Here is a 22,562-nt window from a genome sequence, read left to right as displayed (position 1 = left end):
CCCCCAGTGTCCACATAAAAGTAACATCTGGACTGTAGAAACAAGTTGACTATTAAAAGTGTTTGGAGAACACAGATTTGTCAGTATGGTAACACAGACTCCCTCATTTCCTTCCAATAACCCACCTCAAAGTGTAACCAATTCCGCTACATATAATACCGTAATAGGTAAAGCTACTGCTATTATACTGTAACTATTTTATCTGCAGTATTTGATACATCACTATGTAATAAGACTGTATATATTTACAAGTAACAGTTTTCTTGCATTGTCTTCACTAGAAACTACAGGGTGATGCTGAAGAGAGGAGCAATGAGATTAGGAACATTATAATGATAAATGTAAACATTTGGTTAGATATTAAAGATTTAGGGCCATACCCTATTAGCCGCAATAACCCGTTTTTCCCCCATTTCATATGTGAGAACTTCTTGTAACTAATGATTATCGTACAACCCAATTAGCCGCGGTGGCAAGGGGGTGCGACAGAGTCGCTCTAAGAGAGGAGGGGCCTGTGTGCCAGAGTCTACTGCGCATGTGCAGGTCTCCGGGAATATGGCGCCTGCGTTGTGGAGAGGTAAATATATGGAGAGGTGAGTATATTTAGTGCATATTGTATTTTATTGAATTCAACAAAATAGTGATAATACATATATTCAAAGAGAATTAACAGTGGTCAAACTATCCTTACATAGAAAAAAGAGGAAACATTCGGTTAGTTTGTCAGAACCACCGGAAAAATGTCTAACATCATATTACCTGGTAAGTATATATAATTGGGTTTCATTGGGTGCAGGGTCTACAGTGTGTGGCCCCCCTGGTCCCAAGGGCTCGTGCACCCATTATAGATATGCACCTGGGGTGTGAATTCTCCATAGCGTTATGCTGCAAAATGTTATCACCACCTTCTGAGTAGGGGATAAGTTGGAAAAAAACCCTATTTTTGGCTAAAAATGTAGGGACTTGGTTCAGAATAACTGGGACACCCTCCTAAATGACTAATTCGAAAAAAACAAACAACCACTCCGCCCCGCTGCTTCCCCCGGCTTTTGCAGAAGACCACACATGTGCATAACGGATCTCCTCTGACACCCCAGAAATAATGCGGCTGTCTGTGACCACCGACATCACTTCCGGAATCGTGCCCCAGAATGCCGTGCGAACAGAACTCTGGGGCACATGTTCCGGGGATCGCACTGCGAGGAGGGGAACTTCGATCCCCTCCAAGCACTATTTAGATGATCTCTGTAAGTGCAGAGAGCAGCTTCAGCAGGGGGGAACTTATGATCGGTTCCCCCTGACACACGCTCATCTGCACTTTGCATATGGGGGGTGGGGTGTATATGGCCCTGGGGGATGGGGCTAACTGTGGGGGAAAGGGATCTAGCATCAGTGGGGGTGGGAGGCTAATAAAGAGAATATGACTCTGGAGGGGGGAGTGGGGCTTAAATAAAAATAAAAAATACTGGTCAGAGGGTAGGAGGAGGAGATGGGAATAGAAAAATGGTCTTTTTATAGGGGGGGGTGGTTTAAAAAAGAGGGATATTTATTACTACTAATGGAGGTGTGGGGGTATTATTATTAGGATTTATGACACCTGGGGGGTCTATTATCTATAGGGGGTGGGCAGTTATTGTATAGTGAAGGCCTATGGACACAAAGGGATGGGGGGTTGCAATACACCTGATAGATAGATAGATAGATAGATAGACTTTTATTTAAATATATTATTAAAAATCATTTTCAAACTGTATTAAATAATAAAAGAAACCGGACCATTTCTGAGTGGTTTTCTGGGAAATTTTTTTTAGTTAAGTGGTTAATTTCCATTATTGGGGTGAAAAGTAAAAAGTGTTGGAAAATGGGTAGAAGACAGAAGCAGCCAGATGAGTTGTGAAGTGTATAAGGGATACGCTCTCTGCTCAGAGTCAGCCAATTCAGCAATGTTGATTGGATGGTGCTTCACACAGTACAGATGGACAATGACCCAAACATGCTGCAAACACAACCCATTTGTTTTTTGAGGCGAAGAAGTGGAATATTCTGCAATAAACGAGTTAATTACCTGATCTCATTTCACTTGCTGGAGTCAAAACTATAGGCAGAAAGACACACAACAAACAATAACTGAAGACAGCTGCAGTAAAGGCCTGGCAAAGCATAACAAAGGGGGAAACCCAGCATTTGCTGCTGTCTGTGGGTTCCAGACTTCAGGCTGTCATTGCCTGCAAAGGTTTCTCAACAAAGTATTAAAAATGAACATTTTATTTAGAATAGTTTTGAGCCCCTGAAAATAAAGCACTGTGTATAAAAATGGTTGCAATTCCTAAACATTTCATACAATATTTTAGTTCAACACCTTATATTAAATCTGAAAGTCTGCACTTCAATTGCATCTCCATTGTTTTATTTCAAATCCATTGTGGTGGCGTACAGAGCAAAAATTATGAAAATTGTGTCATTGTGCAAATACATATGGCCCTAACTGTATTGAATGCTCCACTTGACTCATTCGACTAATATCAACACACAACAAAGAATTAACCCCCTAGACAAGACCATACACAATCTAGGTGTGTAGTTACAGAATTACAGAAAGGAAACAATACCAATCTTGAAACAATAGCTTGAAACAGATAAACAAGAGGAGAACATATCATAAACATTAATAGATCCATATTTATCAATAGATCATTTTAGTATCAAGAATACAGCCAAGAATAGAAAGACCCAGCACTCGGTGGGAAACCCAACAAACCCCTTACCTTACTCTCACTAGATCATCAGGGAGTACCCATGAATACTGAGAGGGACAGCAAATAGGGGAGGGATACAGGCACACAATCACTCAGACAACACAAGCCTAGCCCGAAAAAAACACTGGTGAACAAGACCATCAACCATAAATATAAATCAAACACAGACCAAGGAATTATGGAAGACCCATTTGTTATATTTGTGCTCAGAACTAGCAGGGACACAACTATACCCCCAAACACACACAAATGATAACTAAAGTATTAGAGAAGAATGTAGGGGAGGCCAAAAACAGTATATAAACCAACTCTAGTACACAGAACCAGGTCAACTCACCGAGGGATCTCAGATTTCTTCCTAAAATGGCCTTAATAAATATGAAACCTATCTGGATATACAGAGGTCTGTCAGGAAGGTCACATTGAAAAAGAACTTTTAGGTGAAATGTGTTGGTGGAAGTAAAGGATACTGTGACCACACTTAAAGGATTCTGGGGGTGTTGAGAGTGGAGGTCTGTACATTTCCGGATTAACAACTTTAAAGGATATGCCCTGACCCCTTTAGGATCTGGTTCCATTAGTGATTTCCTGTGAAGCAAGATTCCTAAAGAGGTTGAAGTGCTGTAACACAAGAGATATGATCGACTTCTGGAACCCTGAAATATTAACTAATTATTGGGAGACAATCATTTTGTGGATGTACAGTAAACTGGTATTAAGAAAGCTATTCAGTTATCTCTGAAAGATTGTTCAAAGTTTTTTTTTCCCAAATGGAGCGCTGATCCTTTTATGTATTATTTTCCATCACTGACCATGACCAGGAACTTAAAATAATTTTATATCCTCAGACAACACCATAGACCTTAAGCTGAACCACTTCACACTTCATGGAAAAATACATCATGAAATATAAGATTTTCTGGCTTTAAGGAGAATACTACTTATAAAAGACAGGGACAATGGTGGGGACCAGGAGTACACCTAGCTATGCAAACACTAACATCTAGACTGGGCATAGTTATAGGTTAACCTGGTCCTATTGAAGATGACCTAAAGACCCATCACTGAACAATTTTATTATATACAGTACACAAATAGAAAACCTCAAATTCAGGAGTCACTGGTCACTGCAGTAATACCCCAATAAATTTCCTAGACTTATGCTGGGTACACACTGGACGATTTATTGGATGATATGGCGAATTGGGCCAATGTATCATCCGAATCATCTAGTGAGTATGCACTATGCGAGCTCACGTGTGGCAAATTCTGGGTCTTCCCGTTGTCCGTGCATGCGCGGCAGAGGGAGCCAGGGGCGGATTGTAAACATAAAAGTGACCTGGAAAAATTTCTACAAGTGGCCTCACGTGGGTGGCACCAAATCAAGTGTAGGCGGAGCCAATACCAAAGTAGGCGGGATTAGAATAACATCACACCTGTGTGAAGCGGTTGGTATCAATGTGCTTGGTAGTCTAGTGGCCCCAACACTCACCAACCTTTAAGCTGCAGTGACAAACCCCAAACGTCCACATTCCACATACCTTCCCCCCACGATATTAACACAAAATCCCAAATTTCCGGCAAATATACACACGACAGTGCGGAACCATCACAAAAACCCATATGCTAAGAAGATTGCGGCCCATACGGTGTACGTAAACATAAACACAGGTTTCCAACCTTGGTGTTAGCAGCTGGACGCCCAATTCATACTTTCATACTTTCTGTGATAGGGCTTCTTGTCTTGCTGTGCTTGTGCCAGTTGTCCCGTGAGATACCTGTGTCATGGAACAAAAATATGCAGGTGAGCAAAGGAGCACAGTAGGCAGTCTATCAGGCCAGATCCAGTGCTCAGCTCTTCATCACCACTTACAATAAGTCAGTCAGATGGGGTCCCCAGAAACAAGTTTCTGGATTTGCAGTGACAGTGGGGGGGGTCACAGGATAGGGACAGCGACAGTCACTGGATTTGGGGGGGACAGAGTGTATGGAGGTAACCTGGGCATACGGAGACAGAGACTCTGGATGTGGGCATACAGGTGGTGCATTTAGGGTCTCTGGATGTTGGTCAGACAGGGGGTGTCTGCAGGGTCCCTGAATTTGCAGGCACAGAGATGGTCTTTTGATGTGGGGAGGCAGGGGGTGTGTGCTGGAGTGCGGGGAAATAGATGGTCTCTGGATGTGGGGGGACAGGTGGCGACTCCTGGGTTTTAGTATGTGGGGGAGCAGGAGGTGCTTGACGGTTCACTGGATGTGTGTGTGTGGGAGGGGAGATTTGCAGAGTCTCTGGGAAGAGAGTAAGGCATGTACCTTGTGTGTGTGGGGGGTCCACTCCCCATCTGTATAACATTACAGTGAAGCTGACCTGAGCCGGCCACAGGGGAAGGCTGTGGCGAGGTATGACCATGGAGCCCGGTACGGCTGTACTGCCTTCTGTTCCACATCTCCCAGTGCTTGGCCGGCAGCACAGCAGCCTCTATGGCAGTGTATGGGGGCCTGCACTCTCTGTATCCATGGCTCCAGGTGTCCCGAACTCAGCAGGGGGAACTTCACCCCGATACAACCCTGGCTGGGATCTCCCAGATTTTCTCTGGTATCCCCTCGTGGTGAGTGGGACCCTGCAGCCAAAAATTACATGTCGTTTTAAAAGAAAGAGCTGCTCAACACAGATCTGCAATATGACTGCTGTTGAAGGGCAGAGATTAGTGGATCAGCCTGTGACCCGCCACTTTATAGCTCCTAGACACTCATTAGCTGCACTGAGATATAAACTAACTAACTATGACCCCCTCTGGCCAGAGGAGGGGACAGAGGCAAAAAAACGAATCCAGCTGGAAACACGGATCTTTAATCTGACACTGTGGCTCCAATGGGGCTGAATGAAAATCTTGGGACAATAATGTTTTACATAATAGTATGTTGTACAAATGTATATATGTATAGTCTTCAACAAGATTATTTATCTAGCAATTCTTCTGTAAATATTTATATACTTGATGATTTCTTTATTATGGTTCTTTATTGTCTGGCTTGCAACTCCTTGTTATAGTCTAATATTATAATTATGTTATCTACCAGTGGTATTATTTAAATATGTACTAGTCTTATTGCCTGTTCTAATGAAAATTATTTTCTTCATTATTACCAGTGCTTAGACTAATTATTGTCATTAATACTATCTACTATGTGGGCTAGACTATGTATATTTATCTTATCTTTCTTCTTGATCATAAATGCGATTGCCTATTCATGTATATGTTCTAATACTAGCGCTGATTCTCCTGATGTGCATTGCCTTCATTATTTCATCTTGTTAGCTGTTTTATGGTGATGGTTTATACTGGGAGTCTTAGTAACAACTTTCACCAGCTGACGTCCGTTATGCGTCACCATGCATGCGCCCGGAAGCCAGGATGGGACCGCTGATCTGCACATGGTAGCTAAGCTATATAAAGGTTACATGTCTTTTTTATTAACTACAATAGACAGGAAAGATATTTCAACCTGCGCCCTGGGACTGCTGCTTAGTCCACACTCAGGAGCACCACCTCTCCAATAACACAAACAAGTACGAGTGCTCCAACAACCGCAGTCTCCTGGAAATAATGTGTCTTCTCTATTTTGGTTGTTGTTCCTGCTGGTTCTTAATATTCTCAGAAGACAAAAGACCTTGTTATTTCAATAGTCAATGTTTTCATTCCCAAAACGGAAGTGTGATATTTTACAGTCACCTAATAGTGGTGAGATGCATACACACAGAGGTATTTTTAGGCTCCTCCTATGGAATCGGTATGACATACTGCCGGACCTAAGCCCAGTGGTTGAAACACCGACGCTGGAAGTCCAGGAGATGAAGATCCTGATGGCGTCTGGTAAGTATCCTAACCCTCCTCTCTCACCCCCCTAACCCTCCCTTAGGGGTGCCTAACCCTAACCTCCCCCCCTAGTGCCTAACTAACCTTCCCCCAGGGGTGCCTAAACCTAACCCCCCCTCCCCGCTCCCTAATCCTCCCGGGGGGTTGCCTAGCCCTAACCTCCCCCCAGGGATGCCTGACCCTAACCCTTCCTTCCCTTAGCCTAATCTTAACCCTCCCGGGGGGGTGCCTAACCCTACGGTATGTCCCTCCGGGAGTCCTTAAACCTAATCCCCCTTGCGGCTAACAGGTCCCGATGCCTGGCTTACCTACGTTTGGTATTCCGGGCGTCGAGATTTCGGCATGGGGCTGATGATAGGCGTCGGTATGCAGATGTCTATCATTAGTCCCATGTTGGGATTTCACAGTAGGGAAGCCGTCTTCCTGACAACATAACCCTCCTATAGCGTTCCCGCTAGGCTGTTTTAGCGGGGCGCGGCGCCCTGCCCTCCTTCTGGAGGACAAAAAGCGCCCTGCCCTAACAGTCTGTGGGTGCCGTCTTCACCCGCGAGACGCAGTGTCCCGTGGGTAAAGAAATGTGCGGTGACCTGATCACCGCCGGAGAATAGACGCCGGGCGCATGCTCCCGGCATCTATTCTCCCTTTCTGCAGCGCTTGGGGGCTGCCGGCGTGTCCGTAAGTGCCGGGCACGCCCCCAAGTATGATGAAAAGGGGGCGCGTCTTATAGACACGCCCTTTTTCATGCGCGCGCACAAGGTTGCCCTCTCTAGCTCCAGCGCCCTGCCTGCCGCCGGAGCTAGAGTGAACACTACTCCTATGTATCGATCTCAGTATTATGGATAGTGGTCAAATATGAACCAGTGTTTCTCCGTCAGGAGTAGAACTCACCTGGGTCCAGGTATAGTTGTTCACCAAAAGATATCATTACACTGGGCCCCTGTTCCGCTCTCCACCAGATCTCTCCACGGTAAGTGTACAGACAATGGGCCTGATTCAGCAGTGGATGGAATTGCAAAGCTACAGGCAAACAGCTGTGCAATTCCGTCCTTGCAATTATGTTAATGCAGCAGGAGGCGTCATGCGGAGGTTGTCGCCGCTCCCTCCCGCCCACAAACGGCAGCAGACCGTGAATCACTGACAGTCTGCTGCTGGACTGCGTGCGAACATGTGCAGTATGGGTCCGACATCTGCGCAGATTCCCGACCATCGGGAATAGTGCACTGCTGAATAAAGCCCAATGTCCACAGAATAAGAATAAGTTACAACGAAAAAAGGATTTATTGACCTCATGATATTCACAGGAAAATTAAAAGTTCCAAAACAGTTATTTATTCTAACCAGGAAAAAAAAACATAATAAAAATGGATATAAAAGATATAAAAAATACAATCATCCCCAGTAAGAACCCTTAGTAGAGTGTGGATACATAGACAGACCTCCTCCCTCTCATCTGGAATAAGTGGGATCACAGGTGTCCAAGTAGATGGAATAAACACAGTCCACAGTCACAAGAGGCTCCCCTGTACCACCAACGTGTTTCTGACCTTTGTCCTTCCTCATAGTGTACTGGGCATCACACAAATTCAGCTTCATATAACTACCATCCATATCACGTTCCTATGGGAGGGAACATAGGGGGCGGCAAACACAAATATATGGGCAAGACCACTCGAATGTTAAAAGAAAAGCTCTCAGAGTATGTAAGAAACATAAAAGGCCTGGAAACACATAGGAGTAAATTTACTAAAGTGAGAGTTTTTAGAAGTGAGTTTTAGAAGAGATGTTGCCCATAGCACCCAATCAGATTCTAGCTATTATCTTCTAGAAGGTGCTAGTTAAATGCTAGAATCTGATTGGTTGTTATGGGCAACATCTCTTCTAAAACTCACTTCTAAACACTCGCACTTTAGTAAATTTACCCCTTAGTGTCTCTATGCATTTTAAACAAATCCATGAATGCGATGTGAAACATTTGGTGGCTTTTTGTGATGTACAGGTAGCTCAGCCCCATTGGAGAACGAATGATAGAGATAAAAGACTGTCTAGACTTATAATGAAAAATATATAAACATTAAAAACACCGACCCCTAGGGACTTTAATACAGATTTCGAGATGAAGTGATTCCTATAAGCCTGCTGCACAATTTTATTATCTATCTACATATTCAGAACTGTGGTGTAATTAATAGAACGTTTTATTAAGTTGTGGTTCTCCGATACCAAATTCTTGGTGAGAAACACCCTACCAATTCCAGATAATGGAGTAAAGCGCCAGGTGTAAAGTATAATTAAATCAACTAAGAAGGGGTTGGCGTGGCTATCGGGCGCTCGAAGACACGTGTATTAGGTCGGACCCCGTAGTCGCCTGAAGATCGGCGCCTCCTCTCTCGCCCCTGGCATATATCCCTCTGATGGACCGGCGGATTTCGGCTTGCCTCCCTCTCCTGCTGCTGAGCTCCGCTCCGCGCGCTGTTTGGCGTGGCTGTTGAACACCCGGAGACGTGTGGCCTCCGCTGTGCGCACAGGAGAGACCCTGCGGGTGCCTGAGGCTCGGCGCCTCCTATCCCACTCCTGGCATATTTCCGTCTGGAGGGCCGGCGGATTACAACCTACCTCTTTCTCCTGCTCCCGGGATCCGCTTCGTGCGCTGGTTGGCGAGGCCGGCGGTTCTATTAAGGGCGGAGGTGACCGGCGTCCTCATTGCTGCCACTACTGAAAAGTTACCCCCAAGCTGTCTGCTTTTACAGTCGGGGCTCCGACTGGCACTGAACCATCATCAGACATCAGCGGTGAGTGACTGGAGTACACTACGCACTCGGCGGTCTGTTGTTGCCCCGAGTGCGTAGTGTACGGAGATATAGTTGATTCCCCCACACCTTGGCCCTTTCTCCTAAAACCCCCCTTGTATTGGCCTGGAAAGGAGGGTCCGACTGCTTGAGGATATATTAGCTGTGGGGATAACTCCTATAAAACCACAGCTTGCATTACATATATATTTATGAACATTTTGCTGGATCCCTATTTGGTTGCCGGGGGCTACGTACTTGGCGCTTGAGTTCTTCTCTTCCTCCTGAAGTGGACCTATCCCTACGTTGTTCCTCTCAATTAGCATTTTCTACAAAAAGTTAAGGACGCTGCGATTTGTGGAAACAACTATAATATATTTGTGTCCCCATTTCTATATTCCTTACAGGTCTTCAAAAAGGCCATTAACTGTCAGATCCATATTAATTTCGAGACTGCTAAAGTGCTGGGATATTTTGTTGGTTACAACCCTTTAGTATAACTCACATTTTTGATATATATGTGTGTGTATGTGGGTATGCATATGCGTGCTTATATATATGCATATCTAACTGTTAGTAAATATTTTCATTCTATCTAACTGGTCAACTCTGGCTTAATATTTCACTATTTCACACTGTGGATTACTTCATTATATGTCTGTTAATATACTGTCACCGAATAGGGGTTAATTTTTCTGCTAAGAACCGTTTCCAGACCTGATACTTTAAATTATTTGTACTATAATATTTCAGTGACTCACCCTGCGATGTAATACCGATTAAATAATGCTTGTATTAAGTCTCATATTGCCTGTTAACTTTTCTAGCTGATAGTTAGAAATTCTGAGCTGTGTAAAATAATTATCTGCTGCTGTATTTTGGGTACTGACGCCATCTTGTGGTGGTTTTCTTTATTTTGAATATTGTGGCAGAACATTCTTAATAGGTGACTTCTGTGGATATATGTAATTGTTTATGGTGTGCAAAGGGACCTAGCCGCAGGTTTTTAGTGTGTAAACTTTACTGGGTGTAACTTACTCGTAGAATATTACATGTTGTAAACACCTATTACTATATATATATTTACATATATATATATATCTTTATCTATTTTTATGAGCCTCTTTTTTGTTTTGGCTGTCGGGTAATGGACAGATATTTGGATAAGTCATCACAGTCGGGCGACTCTTCACAACCTACTCCTTCAAAGATGGGCAGAAATAGACCAACGGGGAACAAATCCTCCTCCACGCCACATGGATCCTCAGAGACCCCAATGGGTCCACAGAACATTTCTTGTCCCGAGCAGGGGGTTATTGTAGCACAGACGTCTATAGCGGATATGATCGAGGCAATCTCCAGAACACTTCTTCCCCAGATTGACAAAAAATTTGATGTCATGCAAACATCTCTTGACTCAGCCTTGGCGAAGATCGATGCCAATACTTCTCGTATCTCTGGATTGGAGCAAAGGTTGAGTGACGCGGAAGACACAATTCATTCCTTGCAAGTTAACCTTGATGCCTGCTCTCGTTCCTCTGGGACATTGGTGGAGAAATTGGATGATCTCGAGAACAGAAATAGACGCAACAACTTGAGATTTATTGGAGTTCCTGAGGCAGTGAGAGGGGTCAACATCTGATGGAATATCTTTCTACTACCTTGCCACGGGCTCTTAAATTGTCTCCAGATTTACCCCCACCACAAATAGAAAGGGCCCACAGGATCGGACCAGAGAGAGATAATGCTGCAGGTCGACCAAGGCCAGTTATTGCTCGATTCCTGGACTTTAGAGTTAAAGAGCAAATTCTCATGGCCTATCGGAAGTCTTCTCAGTTACAAATTGACGATACCAAAATTCTGATTTTCCAAGACTTTTCCGCTTCTGTGGCTCAAAAAAGAAAAGCCTTCTCTCCAGTGTGCAACTTTCTGGTAGAGAATAAACAACGCTTCGCCCTTATGTTTCCTGCTAAGTTGCGAGTAGACGTAGATGGCCGCACTATTTTTTTCGATGACCCGGACAAAGCCAAGGCTCATTTTCTTAATAGGCGCTCTCCTCCGAGGTCTCCAAACCAAAGGCCTTAAAAAGTTTAAAATAAAGGTGTATTGTGTTAACAATTGTTTGGAACAACTTGCGGCTGGTCCCCGCGTTCGCTGACTACTACTGGCGTTCCTTATAGGTCCGCAGAAATGGTGTAAAATGATAATATTGGTAATTTTCATTTCTGTTGCTATTTTTCTCGGTACTTCTCCCTTTTTCAGGGAATGTACAAATGTTTTTGGATGGAAAAACGGTAAAAGTAATGACTCACAGGCACATGTACTTAATTTTTCTCAAATTACATTGTATCACAGATCTTTTGACGTTATGTTTATATTGAATAGGATATGTTTTTGCAAAAATTTAATCTGCCATGCGGAGGCCCCCCCTCAACGATATCTCCTCGAAGGCTGGGACGGGGAGACGTCTTTTCTCTTTATTATGTATTTTTTTGTTATGTTTCCTCCTGAGGGTATAGGCTAATGACGTCGCCCTTGCCTTCAACCTCTCAGGTAGATAATACTTTAAAGATAATCTCTTGGAATGTGGGAGGCCTCAATACACCTATAAAAAGAAAGAGGGTTACTACACTTCTTAAGAAGCTTAAGGGTTGTATAGTGTTTTTGCAGGAGACACATTGGAGGGCTGGAGACGACTCCACATTGAGGGATTCCTGGATTGGTGAGTGCATTTCTGCTCCCTTTAGAAATAAATCACGAGGGGTAGCGATACTACTACACCGAGCCTTACCATATGTGATTCATGATAAACACCTGGATCCGGAGGGGCGTTTTATCCTTTTAGATATCTCTATCTCACATACTAAATATACTCTATTGAATCTCTACGCACCTAACTCCCCGGCCGACGTTATAAATGAACTCTCTCAGTTTCTAATGACCAGAGATACTCCGAACTTAATAGTGGGTGGCGATTTCAATACGGTTGCGGACGCAGTATTAGATAGATCTGCCCCCCCGGTAAGACCCCACTCGGTTTATTGGCAACATATGACACGATTTGAATCTCTCCATGGCCTGATTGACCCATGGAGGATTCTAAATCCTACTGGTAGATCATATACTCACATATCGGCAGCCCACAGAACTTTATCTCGCATCGACTATATTTTAGTGGCGGATGCATTATTTTCAAAAGTACAAGAAGTAAACTTGGGTGATATAGTCATTTCCGATCATGCCCCAATCAGTATTTCTATATATAATACATCTCTGGTAGCTGCCTCCCGCCTTTGGCATTTCCCCACATACTTGACTAACTCAGAAGATTTTCACAATATCTTAACAACCAAATGGAATGAATATTTGGATGACAATATAGAGCATTGGGAGGACCCTGTACTCTTTTGGGAGGCGTCAAAGGCGGTGATGCGGGGCCATATTATTAATTACGTCTCTAGAAAACGTAAAGAAGCTAATAATCAACATAACTCTCTGCAAGCGGCCATGTCCTCAGCCTTCCAACTGTATATATCTAATCCGGTCAGGGAGACTTTTGAGGTCTATAAACAAGCACGTAAATTGATGGAATCTTATTTACTTTCCCAAGCTAAATGTAAATTAGATTATGCTAAAAATAAATATTTCCGATGGGGAAATAGGCCAGGAAAACTGTTGGCTACTATGTCCAAGGCTAGAGTTGGGAGGAGTTTCATACATATGATCAGAGATCCAACATCTGGGACCTCATATTCTCAGACAGATTTAATCTCTAAGCAATTTCAGAAATACTATGAACTTCTTTATGAGGATAAACCTATTGATTTGACTCTCCAAGATAGACTATTGAGTGAAGCGCACCTCCCTAGACTGACCAGGGAGCAGAGAGATAGGCTTGACAGAGACATATCTCCTACTGAGATTAATGACACTATCTCAGGCCTTAAAGCTCACAAAACTCGGGCCCAGATGGTCTTTCAGGAGAATACTACAAATTAATGCGACATAATGTGGCCCCCACTCTATTAGAACTTTATAGGCGTATCCACAAACACACTCCTTTATATGCTACTTTTAACTCGGCCAATACCATCTTTCTCCCAAAGCCAGATAAAGATCCCCAACTAGTGGCCTCTTATAGACCAATCACATTGCTTAATGTGGATTTTAAAATATTGGCCAAAATAATGGCCACTCAATTGCAAAGTATACTTCCCGATCTTCTTACTCCCCACCAGTTGGGCTTTGTACAGGGTAGGCATTCAGTAAAGGGCATAAGAGCAGCGATAGCAGCCACGGTGGCCTCTTTTGGTGATTCATCCTCCAATAACATGCTCCTCAGCCTAGATTGCCACAAGGCGTTTGACATGGTTCTCTGGCCTCACCTTTGTGAAGTTTTGACACGACGAGCTTTTGGCCAAGATTTTATAGATTTAATTTGCTATTTCTACTTATCTCCTAAGACTTCTTTATCAGTGAACGGAATGCGAGGAGGGACGGTGGAGATGTTCAGGGGAACCCGTCAGGGGTGTGCCCTGTCTCCCTTTCTCTTTAATCTATCCCTTGATCCGCTATTACGGCTTATCCAACAAAATCTAGATATTCAAGGTATATCAATAGGTAACCGAGAAACGAAAATTACTGCTTTTGCAGACGACATATTATTATATGTCTCTAGACCCTTTTCTTCTTTAAGCCATATATTGAATTTGCTTCAGGACTTTGGAAAAATATCGGGTTTGCAAATTAATTCAGAAAAATCGACTGCCCTATATCTTAGGCCTGGATACTTGCGCCCTTCTTGGCATGCTAATACTCCTTTTGTGTGGGCCAAAAAAAGCTTTGGGTATTTGGGAGTTCGGATCACCAAAAACCCAGCATCTCTCTGTCATATGAATATCACTAGAGCCCTAACGGAACTCCGCAGAGAATTAGGAGGGTGGGGTCGTCTCCAGCTTTCTTACTTGGGCAGGGCTAGTCTGCTAAAGATGGTGTCCTTTCCTAGGATAATGTATCTTCTACAATCCCTTCCTCTCCTGCTGTCTTTAGAGGATACTAAAAAGATAAATACAGAGTTCGTCAATTTTATTTGGAATAAGGGACGTCGTAGAATAGGTCTTGTTCGCTTACAACAATTGAAATCAAATGGAGGAATAAACTTCCCTAATGTCACGCAATATAACCACGCGGCCATTTTACGTCACCTCCGTGATTGGCTACATGGCACAGACATATATACTAACTCTGATTTGGAGGGGGGCTACCTTCCTGAGTGTAATTTGATATCTTTCTTCCACATGTCAGACCATGATATCCCTCTTAATTTGAGGGAAAACCCTCTTTTATGGAGTACACGTAAATTGTGGTGTATATTGAGACACAAATCAAATTTACACACTAATAGATCAATTTTTAGCTCTTTTGAGCTCAACCCTGAGTTTCAACGGGGTCAGGCTGGCCAACCCTTTACATCATGGGCATCAAATGGAATTAGATCAGTGGGATGTCTTTTGGATTATAATATGAAACGGCCTCTCACATTCCAACAGGCGTTGGGGAAATATAGTTTTCTATCATCCTTCCCATTTGCATACTATCAAGCCCAACATTATGTTGGTGAAATCATTAAAATTTTCGCTGCACAAGATTGGTCCAACACTTTAGACCCCTTTTTGGCTAATCCCCCGCCCATATCTAAGGCCATTTCTACTCATTACAATTTTCTTAGAGTAAAGCTTGATTATGAGTGTATACAAACAGGACTACCTCGTTGGCTGTGCCATTTTCCAGAACTGACAATAAACGACTTACTTAAAGCATTAGAAAAATCCTGTCATCTCATACCAGCTAGTTCCTATAAAGAACTATTTTTAAATATATTCCATAGGACATATATAAGCCCTCACAGAGGTTTCTTGATGGGATCCTCCCCTTCACACAAATGTTATAGATGCCAGGAAGAAAATGCAGATATATTTCACTGTCTTTGGGCATGCCCCTTAGTGAGAAGCTTTTGGTTGGGTGTAAGAAATTTTGCAATTGAACACCTAGTGAACCATTTACCCTTTAATGCGGAGTGGGCCATATTGGGTATATTACCAGCAAATCAAAGGGTATCTAGGGGAGGACAAAAACTTCTTTTGGCAATTAGTGCTGCAGCACGGAAAACTATTCTTCAGATGTGGACCCAGAGGGGTACCCCTCCTTTATCTCTGTTTCATGAGAAGTTGTTCTATCTTTTCAGGATGGATTGGATAGAGGCATCCTTGGAGAGAGAGACCAGGGTTGGTAGGTTTTTTGAGATGTGGGAGAGTTATTCGACAACTTTGCCATTGAATACAAGACAATTGCTCCACAAATGTTTTTCTCCCACATCGTGGTTTGAACTTAGAATGGTGGATAATGATCCGCCGATATTGCTCTAGAGGGGAGGGGCCACTATCCGCGTGACGGCAAGATTCAATTATTGAGATCTGATAGTTAAATTTTTTTTTTTTCTTTCTTTTAGTTTCTATAATATTAGATATATATGTAATGGTATATTGTTGTAACTTGTATGATATCAAAACTATGTTATGTGTTGTATAGTGATATCTGTTATACATAACTATACAATATCACATTAAATTGTTATTTTTGTGCTAAAGAGTCATAATAAAAATATTTTCGAAAAAAAAAAAATCAACTAAGAAGGATTAAAGGCCCCCATACATCAGCAATCAGAAAACCACAACTGATCAATTTGTATATTTGTTGCCCGAATTTAGGATTTTCCAATCTAGCAATCTGCACCCATACATTACAGATCTTTTTCAGTGATCTGCAGATCAATTTGTGCAAATACAGATCTGCCAATCCAGAAAGACCCTTCCTTTTACTAGTAACGGTCTGCTAATCTGCTGATTGTTACCATACACTTAGCAATTAGGGAGGCCATTAGCCATAAATGTTATTTTTTTTAAATGCCTGGCAGCGCTGAGCACCTCCAGCAGAGTGCTCAGACGCTGCCCGGCTCCCCCTTCCCCCCTGCTGGCACTGCACAGCGTTACGTGAGGACAGAGGGCACGTTGCGCAGCCCGATGCCGGCTGGACTGCCCACCCACCGCTCTACAGGACGACGCCACCGCCGAAAGTCCTGCCCTCAATAGACCCGCCAGGAAAATCACTGTGGGGGCTGGGCATTTATTTTTTTAGAACAGGCCTGGATTGAGATTTTTTTTCAATTCCGGAATTGAAAAAAAGTCCTGGGATCGGCCTCCCTACTAGCAATCTACAGTCCCAATTAATCTGTGAAATCTAACATGTTGGACAACCTGATTTACCAATTCCAACCACTTTTTGTTTGAAATCTGCGATCTGTGAACATTTTTTTATACAATCATCTGCAAAACGCAGAATTACCACAATTGATTGCTGATGTTTGGGTACCTTAAGTCACCACACAAAGGATTCCCGGAGCGGCGTTCCACACCATACAGCCAGTTCCGGGTTCGCGATCCATAAACCGGATGTCATCATTAGTACACTTCCGGCGGAAGCTAATAGAGTTGGGACCGCGGTGAAGTTTTGCAGGACGGGTATTTCCATTTCCTTTAAGAAATACAGGTGCCGACATCCTTTGATTTTACAATTACAACAAAAGCATGAAATGGACTTTATATATATATTGTAATATTTTAATATGTTTCTTTATCGCATGTTTATGAACTTACTTCTACCCCAGAGGGACTTATATTGTTATATATACATGTTATGTTTACATATTCTTCAGATTAGGGCCTGTATTCAATTAGAGGCGAAAAGTCGGAAAGGTTTTGCCTGACCAACTTTCCGCCTCCTTCGCCTGTTTCAGAGGTGAAAACTTTTCGTGCGCCTCCGCACTTTTCACCCTATTCAATTTCAAACCACGTGAAAATGGAAAGCGGCGAATCCGGAACAGGCAGACAGTACTGTTAGAAGTGAAGGAATTAGTCTGTACCCCCAAAAAATATGCACTAACATAGGGAATCAATGTACATGTGTACTGATACCCCTAATAAAAGTGCTTGGGGTACTTCAGTAGTTTAAATGGCTTCTTTTTAGCGTCTATGCAAAAGTGATGAAGAATGGCATAAAGCAGTATTTTTTGGAGAAAATAAGTAGTGCAGTCAAATTTGGGGTAATGTTTCTAATGTTAAGTTTTTAAAAATGTCAAAAACGCAACTGCAATCCCAAAAACACCTGACTCATCCTTGCAGACCCCCAAGAAGTCAATTTTGCCAGTTTTTATGCTTGTCCCCCCACTTTTTCGCCCCAAAATTAAAAGTACTTTTTTGAGGTGTTCTTAGCTTTTTCTTTTTCCCCAGATTTGACCTTTGGGGGAGTGTGCCAAGGGTTCGGGGTCGTTTCCCCACGATTGCACCCCAAAATAAAGATTTTGCACTTCTTTTCACCTGCTATTCATAGGCGAATCTTTTTCGCCTCTTACATTGCATTGAGTTTCTGCTTAGGCGAATTCCGACTGGAATTAAATTTGGAGATAAGTTCCGACCAAGCGAAAAGTGGCAATATGGCGAAACTTTTTCGCTGATTACAGCTTTTCGCCTCTAACTGAATACGGGCCTAGGTGGGTTATGTTAGCTATAGTAACCATATATTTGTGTTTGCCGCCCCCTATGTTCCCTCCCATAGGAACATGTGATATGGAGGGTAGGTATATTACGCTGAATTTGTGTGATCCCCAGTACACTATGAGGAAGGACAAAGATCAGAAACACGTTGGTGGTATAGGGGAGCCTCTATCTGTGGAAACAGGTGGGATAATTACTGACCTAGCACAATATACTAAGTCACTTGTGCTTTATTAAAGAAAACGTGATCTGCTGTGGGTACATGAGGACTGGAGTTGAAAACCACCAGCTTGTTATCTCCAGTAGAGGAGAGGCCGGGTATTATATATATAAGGGCAAGAGGATTATGCAGATATTTTACCATCAGCCCACTATGATCTGGGCCCTGTGTGATGGAGAACCAGAACATACATGTCAGCAGTGTCTCATACAGTGCTCTTTTACATACAGTGCTCTCTTCCAGTAACCACAAGTATTCATATTAACATGCAAAGCCAGACATCACCCATATCTATCTATGTCTAACACACCATAAGCAGAGTATTGATTTCTTATGTTATTGTAAAGATCCTTTTAGATTTACTTATCTCTAAAAATTTTACACGACTCTACCTGGGTCTGACCTTCCCTGATACCAACTTTTTTGGCCCTACCTGGTGTAGGGATGGATGTCGGAAACCATTGGTAGCAACCATTGATGTTCCCAACTCAATGGAAATGGTTTTTCCATTTGATGTTGGGTTTGTGATGTATGTCAACCATTGCACCCCGCTTCTGATGGCTGCATTACTTACATTTAGCTATGGACACCGGCAGTGGTATCCACAGCACCTTTTCACATGAGTGAGTTTCCGCCATAAACTGTGCATGCACACTACATAACCAGTGCTAAAATCAGTGCAATGCACACTACATAACCAGTGCTAAAATCAGTGCAATGCATACTTGCCGACAATCAGCTCCAGCCTTCCTGGAGGGAGCTGATTGTCGGCTAACAACAGGGGGCGGGGCCGGCGATTAACGTGATATTGGGGGCGGAGCTGGCCATTGCTGTGACATTAGGGGCGGAGCCGGGAGCGGGACTATGCGATCACGTCACCATGACCCCACCCCTCTTCACAATGCCATTATTTTCGGCATTGTGAAGCAGGGGGCGGGGCAACGATGACGCGATTCATCGCAAATCGTGTCACCGGCCACCTTCGCTGCGGGGGCTTCTAGTTTTTTCAGGGGGGAGTCGGGAGGGTCGCAGGCTTTCGGGAGGCTTACCTGCCTTTCCGGGGGGCCGGGAGCGGCACCCGAAAATCGGGAGGTTCCCGGCCAAATCGGGAGGGTAGGCAAGTCTGGTGCAATGCACACTACATAAGCATTGCTAAAATCAGTGCAATGCACACTACATAACCATTGCTAAAATCAGTGCAATGCATACCACATAACCATTGCTAAAATCAGTGCAATGCATACCACATAACCATTGCTAAAATCAGTGCAATGCACACTACATAACCATTGCTACAATCAGTGCAATGCATACCACATAACCATTGCTAAAATCAGTGCAATGCACACTACATAACCATTGCTAAAATCAGTGCAAATTCTGGCCACTGTGCCCCAAGTGTGGATAAGAGGATAGCGCACACAGGAAACTTACAGTCCTCCAGAACTTACTGCTCTAAAGGATACTGACTCCTACAACCCAGAGTGTTTATTTTCAGGACAACAATTGTCACACATGGTATTCAAAAGTACCATTCTACAAAGGGCCCAGGTAAGTGTAAATTTCCAAGCACTACGAAATGTACTAATATTAAATAAAAATAAATCTGCCTATACCATATCCTCTGGTACCTTTAGCTGTATCAGGTAAAACAACATACCTGCCAATACCGTATAAGCCACCTCTCCGGGGAAATCCAAGTCGGCCATTTGGGCATGAGCTGAGACATCCTGCAGGATGGGGCGGATATATTTGTATTCTCACTACAGAAGACAGAAACATGATAATATAAGCACACTAGTGCTCAGCATACTACACACACACAAACCACACAGAGTTTATACTCACAATTATACAGAGAAATATAACATTATGGTGAAATTAGGAGACAATGAAGTGGTGATAAATTGGTTATCTCTAGTTACATGTACAGCAATTGGCCTAACAGTGTAGACAGTTAGGAGGCGATTCAATTGCTAAGTGGGAATTTAGAGCAAGTCTAAGTGTCCAGGAGCTAATGGCGACTATTTTGCAGAAGAATGCACAGGATTGGCCATGCTAAGCAGCTTCTCCTGTGCTTAGTGTGATGCAGATACGGCATGCCTGGCATTAGTGACCAGCCCTGAAGACACATGTAACGTGGTTTTCTGCTCACACCTCAGGAGGGTGCACACAGAAATCTGTGATAAATGCAGCCTCTGCGCTAGTCGCAGGAATTAATTTAAAGGGGCCCCAGCCCAAATGTTTCTAAGAAACACCTTTCTTCACAGCAGACCTAATCGCAGAACACAACTGCTCACTTTACAACGCCTGTAATTAAGGAGAAGCCTACTCTCCAACAGTGCTGGCTCACGGATTAGCTCAGCTGTGCCTGTGTGGGTGACATGGGAGCATGGGAGATGGTTCATATCAGTGTAGAGCTTTACTGAGAGGGAGGGACTCCCACCTATATGAGTGATGACAGTCACCATTTTTAGGCTGGGATCTATTTGGATAGCAGCCAATTCTGTAACTTGGTAGACAATTAAATGATGGGTCTGGGGCCCCCTTATCCTCTGTACCCCATAGCAATACCACCCCCTGCACCCACTATCGTTATGCCCTTGGATCCCAGTAATATTTCTTACTAGCTTGTACTGGAAATGATTTTGCACACCAAAAACTTGGTGTACCTAACATAGCGCCACACAGTGATTTATTTACAATACTAAGACATACTGTAGTGTAGCCACGAAACATGCCACGTGGCAAGAATGTCACCTACCTTCTGTTTAGCAGAACAGAGGTGCTGATACAGAGGTGGACGGTAAAAGCACTGCGTCTATGTACGTAGCGAATGTGCTAAAATATGCAAAAGCCACAGACGGCATCTAAAGTTAAAAGACGCCCACAGCCGGCTTCTGTGATCCGATGCCTGCATCAGAAGACGCAGCATCGGATCCACTGCGTAACCATCACCGGCCCATCAGACATCTGAGTAACCCTCGGGTTACTTAGGATGTTCGGGCTAAACAAGCTGTCGGGGCCAGTAAAGCTGCATCTAAGGACGCAGCCACTAGGTTCAGCACGCCCATAAAACAGGGCGGACAAATCCCTGTGTTCTGTAATGCTTACCCCAAATACCAGCAACATGTCAATCATGCTGTGCTTTCCAGGCACTGAGACCGACATCACAGAACCAGATCTGCGTATGAGCAGTGCGGCTCCTGCGCAGATCTGACAACATCAGAAATGTAATAAAGTGAAATACCGTCCAACTCTGACTCAGGCAGAGAGACATCACATCCATGAGGTGTACTCGTATGGAAAGTCAGGATAAAGTGCAGCAGGACATGGACTCTATAACACTGGGGAAAATTAAATTAGCCGCGGTGTGTACCGTGTGGGTAACGCTCTGGGTTTAATGACTGAAACTATGTATTGTGCGGTAAACCTGTGGCTAACATGCAGTAACACATAGATTCCATATTAAGTGCCCGGAATCTATGTGTAACCCCAATCACCCCCCAAAGCCCCAGATGGAGAGGGAGAGAGAGAGAGAGAGAGAAGCGCAGGAGGACATAGAGGAAAGCAGTACAAGAGCAGTGGAGGAGAGGGATCAATACTTGGTTCCTGCAGGCAATTGGAGGCACGAACGTCCTCTGGGGGTCCCCAAGGAGCAGTGGAGGAAAGTCCTGATTACCAGGTTCCTGCAGGTAATTAGAGGCAGGAGCATCCTCTGGGGGTCGCCATACAACGCCACTGCTTGAGATATTATATGTGTGTGTGTGTGTGTGTGGGCTCCAGGTGGTTAGAGCGCATAAAAGAGTTCAGGAGAGCAACTGCTGTCAACTCCTCATCTGACTGGGGAAAATCTATCAGGTGGTATGCAATACTCAGCCTGATTGGCTGAGATAGCTAATCACTGTGACATCATAATGCAAGCAAAAAGACAATCGGTAATGCAACAGTGTTCCTCGGTGCAGCACATATCACATGGGCTGTAGAGGGTTATATAGTGTAGCTGTCAGAGTGACAGATGGAGCAGCAGCAATATTACCAGACATGTGCCCACACTAGTGCTAATTACTGTTATAATGCAATAAGATGTCCCAGAGTAGTGATCAGCATGTCTCCATCATTTCCTCCTATCTCACCATACATTACCTTATTCTATCTTCTCTCCAAGTCTTCTGTATCTTCTGCCTCCATGTTACACCTGTCCTACCATATCTAAAGCAGGACATAGGGCTCTATTTACTACAATCCGCATTGGGAATGCAGATTGTAGTGTGATATTACCGACTGAATTCACATTGCGAATTCAGGCAATATCA

General features: G+C 43.6%; 1 long non-coding RNA gene across 1 annotated transcript in view; it reads right to left on the bottom strand.

The window, feature by feature from the left end:
- Positions 1 to 19,980, bottom strand: part of LOC148538929 (uncharacterized) — a 57,210-nt gene extending 37,230 nt beyond the window's left edge. Inside the window, exons 1-2 of the long non-coding RNA XR_015871345.1 lie at positions 19,907 to 19,980; positions 4,437 to 4,534 (exon numbers count right to left, since the gene is read on the bottom strand). This is a non-coding gene — a long non-coding RNA (uncharacterized LOC148538929). The remainder of the gene's footprint in view (positions 1 to 4,436; positions 4,535 to 19,906) is intronic.
- Positions 19,981 to 22,562: the final 2,582 nt, after the last annotated feature.

Source organism: Taudactylus pleione, unplaced genomic scaffold, assembly GCF_031769625.1.
Source record: "Taudactylus pleione unplaced genomic scaffold, aTauple2 ptg000032l, whole genome shotgun sequence".
Taxonomy (NCBI): domain Eukaryota; kingdom Metazoa; phylum Chordata; class Amphibia; order Anura; family Myobatrachidae; genus Taudactylus; species Taudactylus pleione.
Note: the sequence above shows the minus strand (reverse complement) of the source record. Positions and strands in the feature narration are given on the sequence as shown.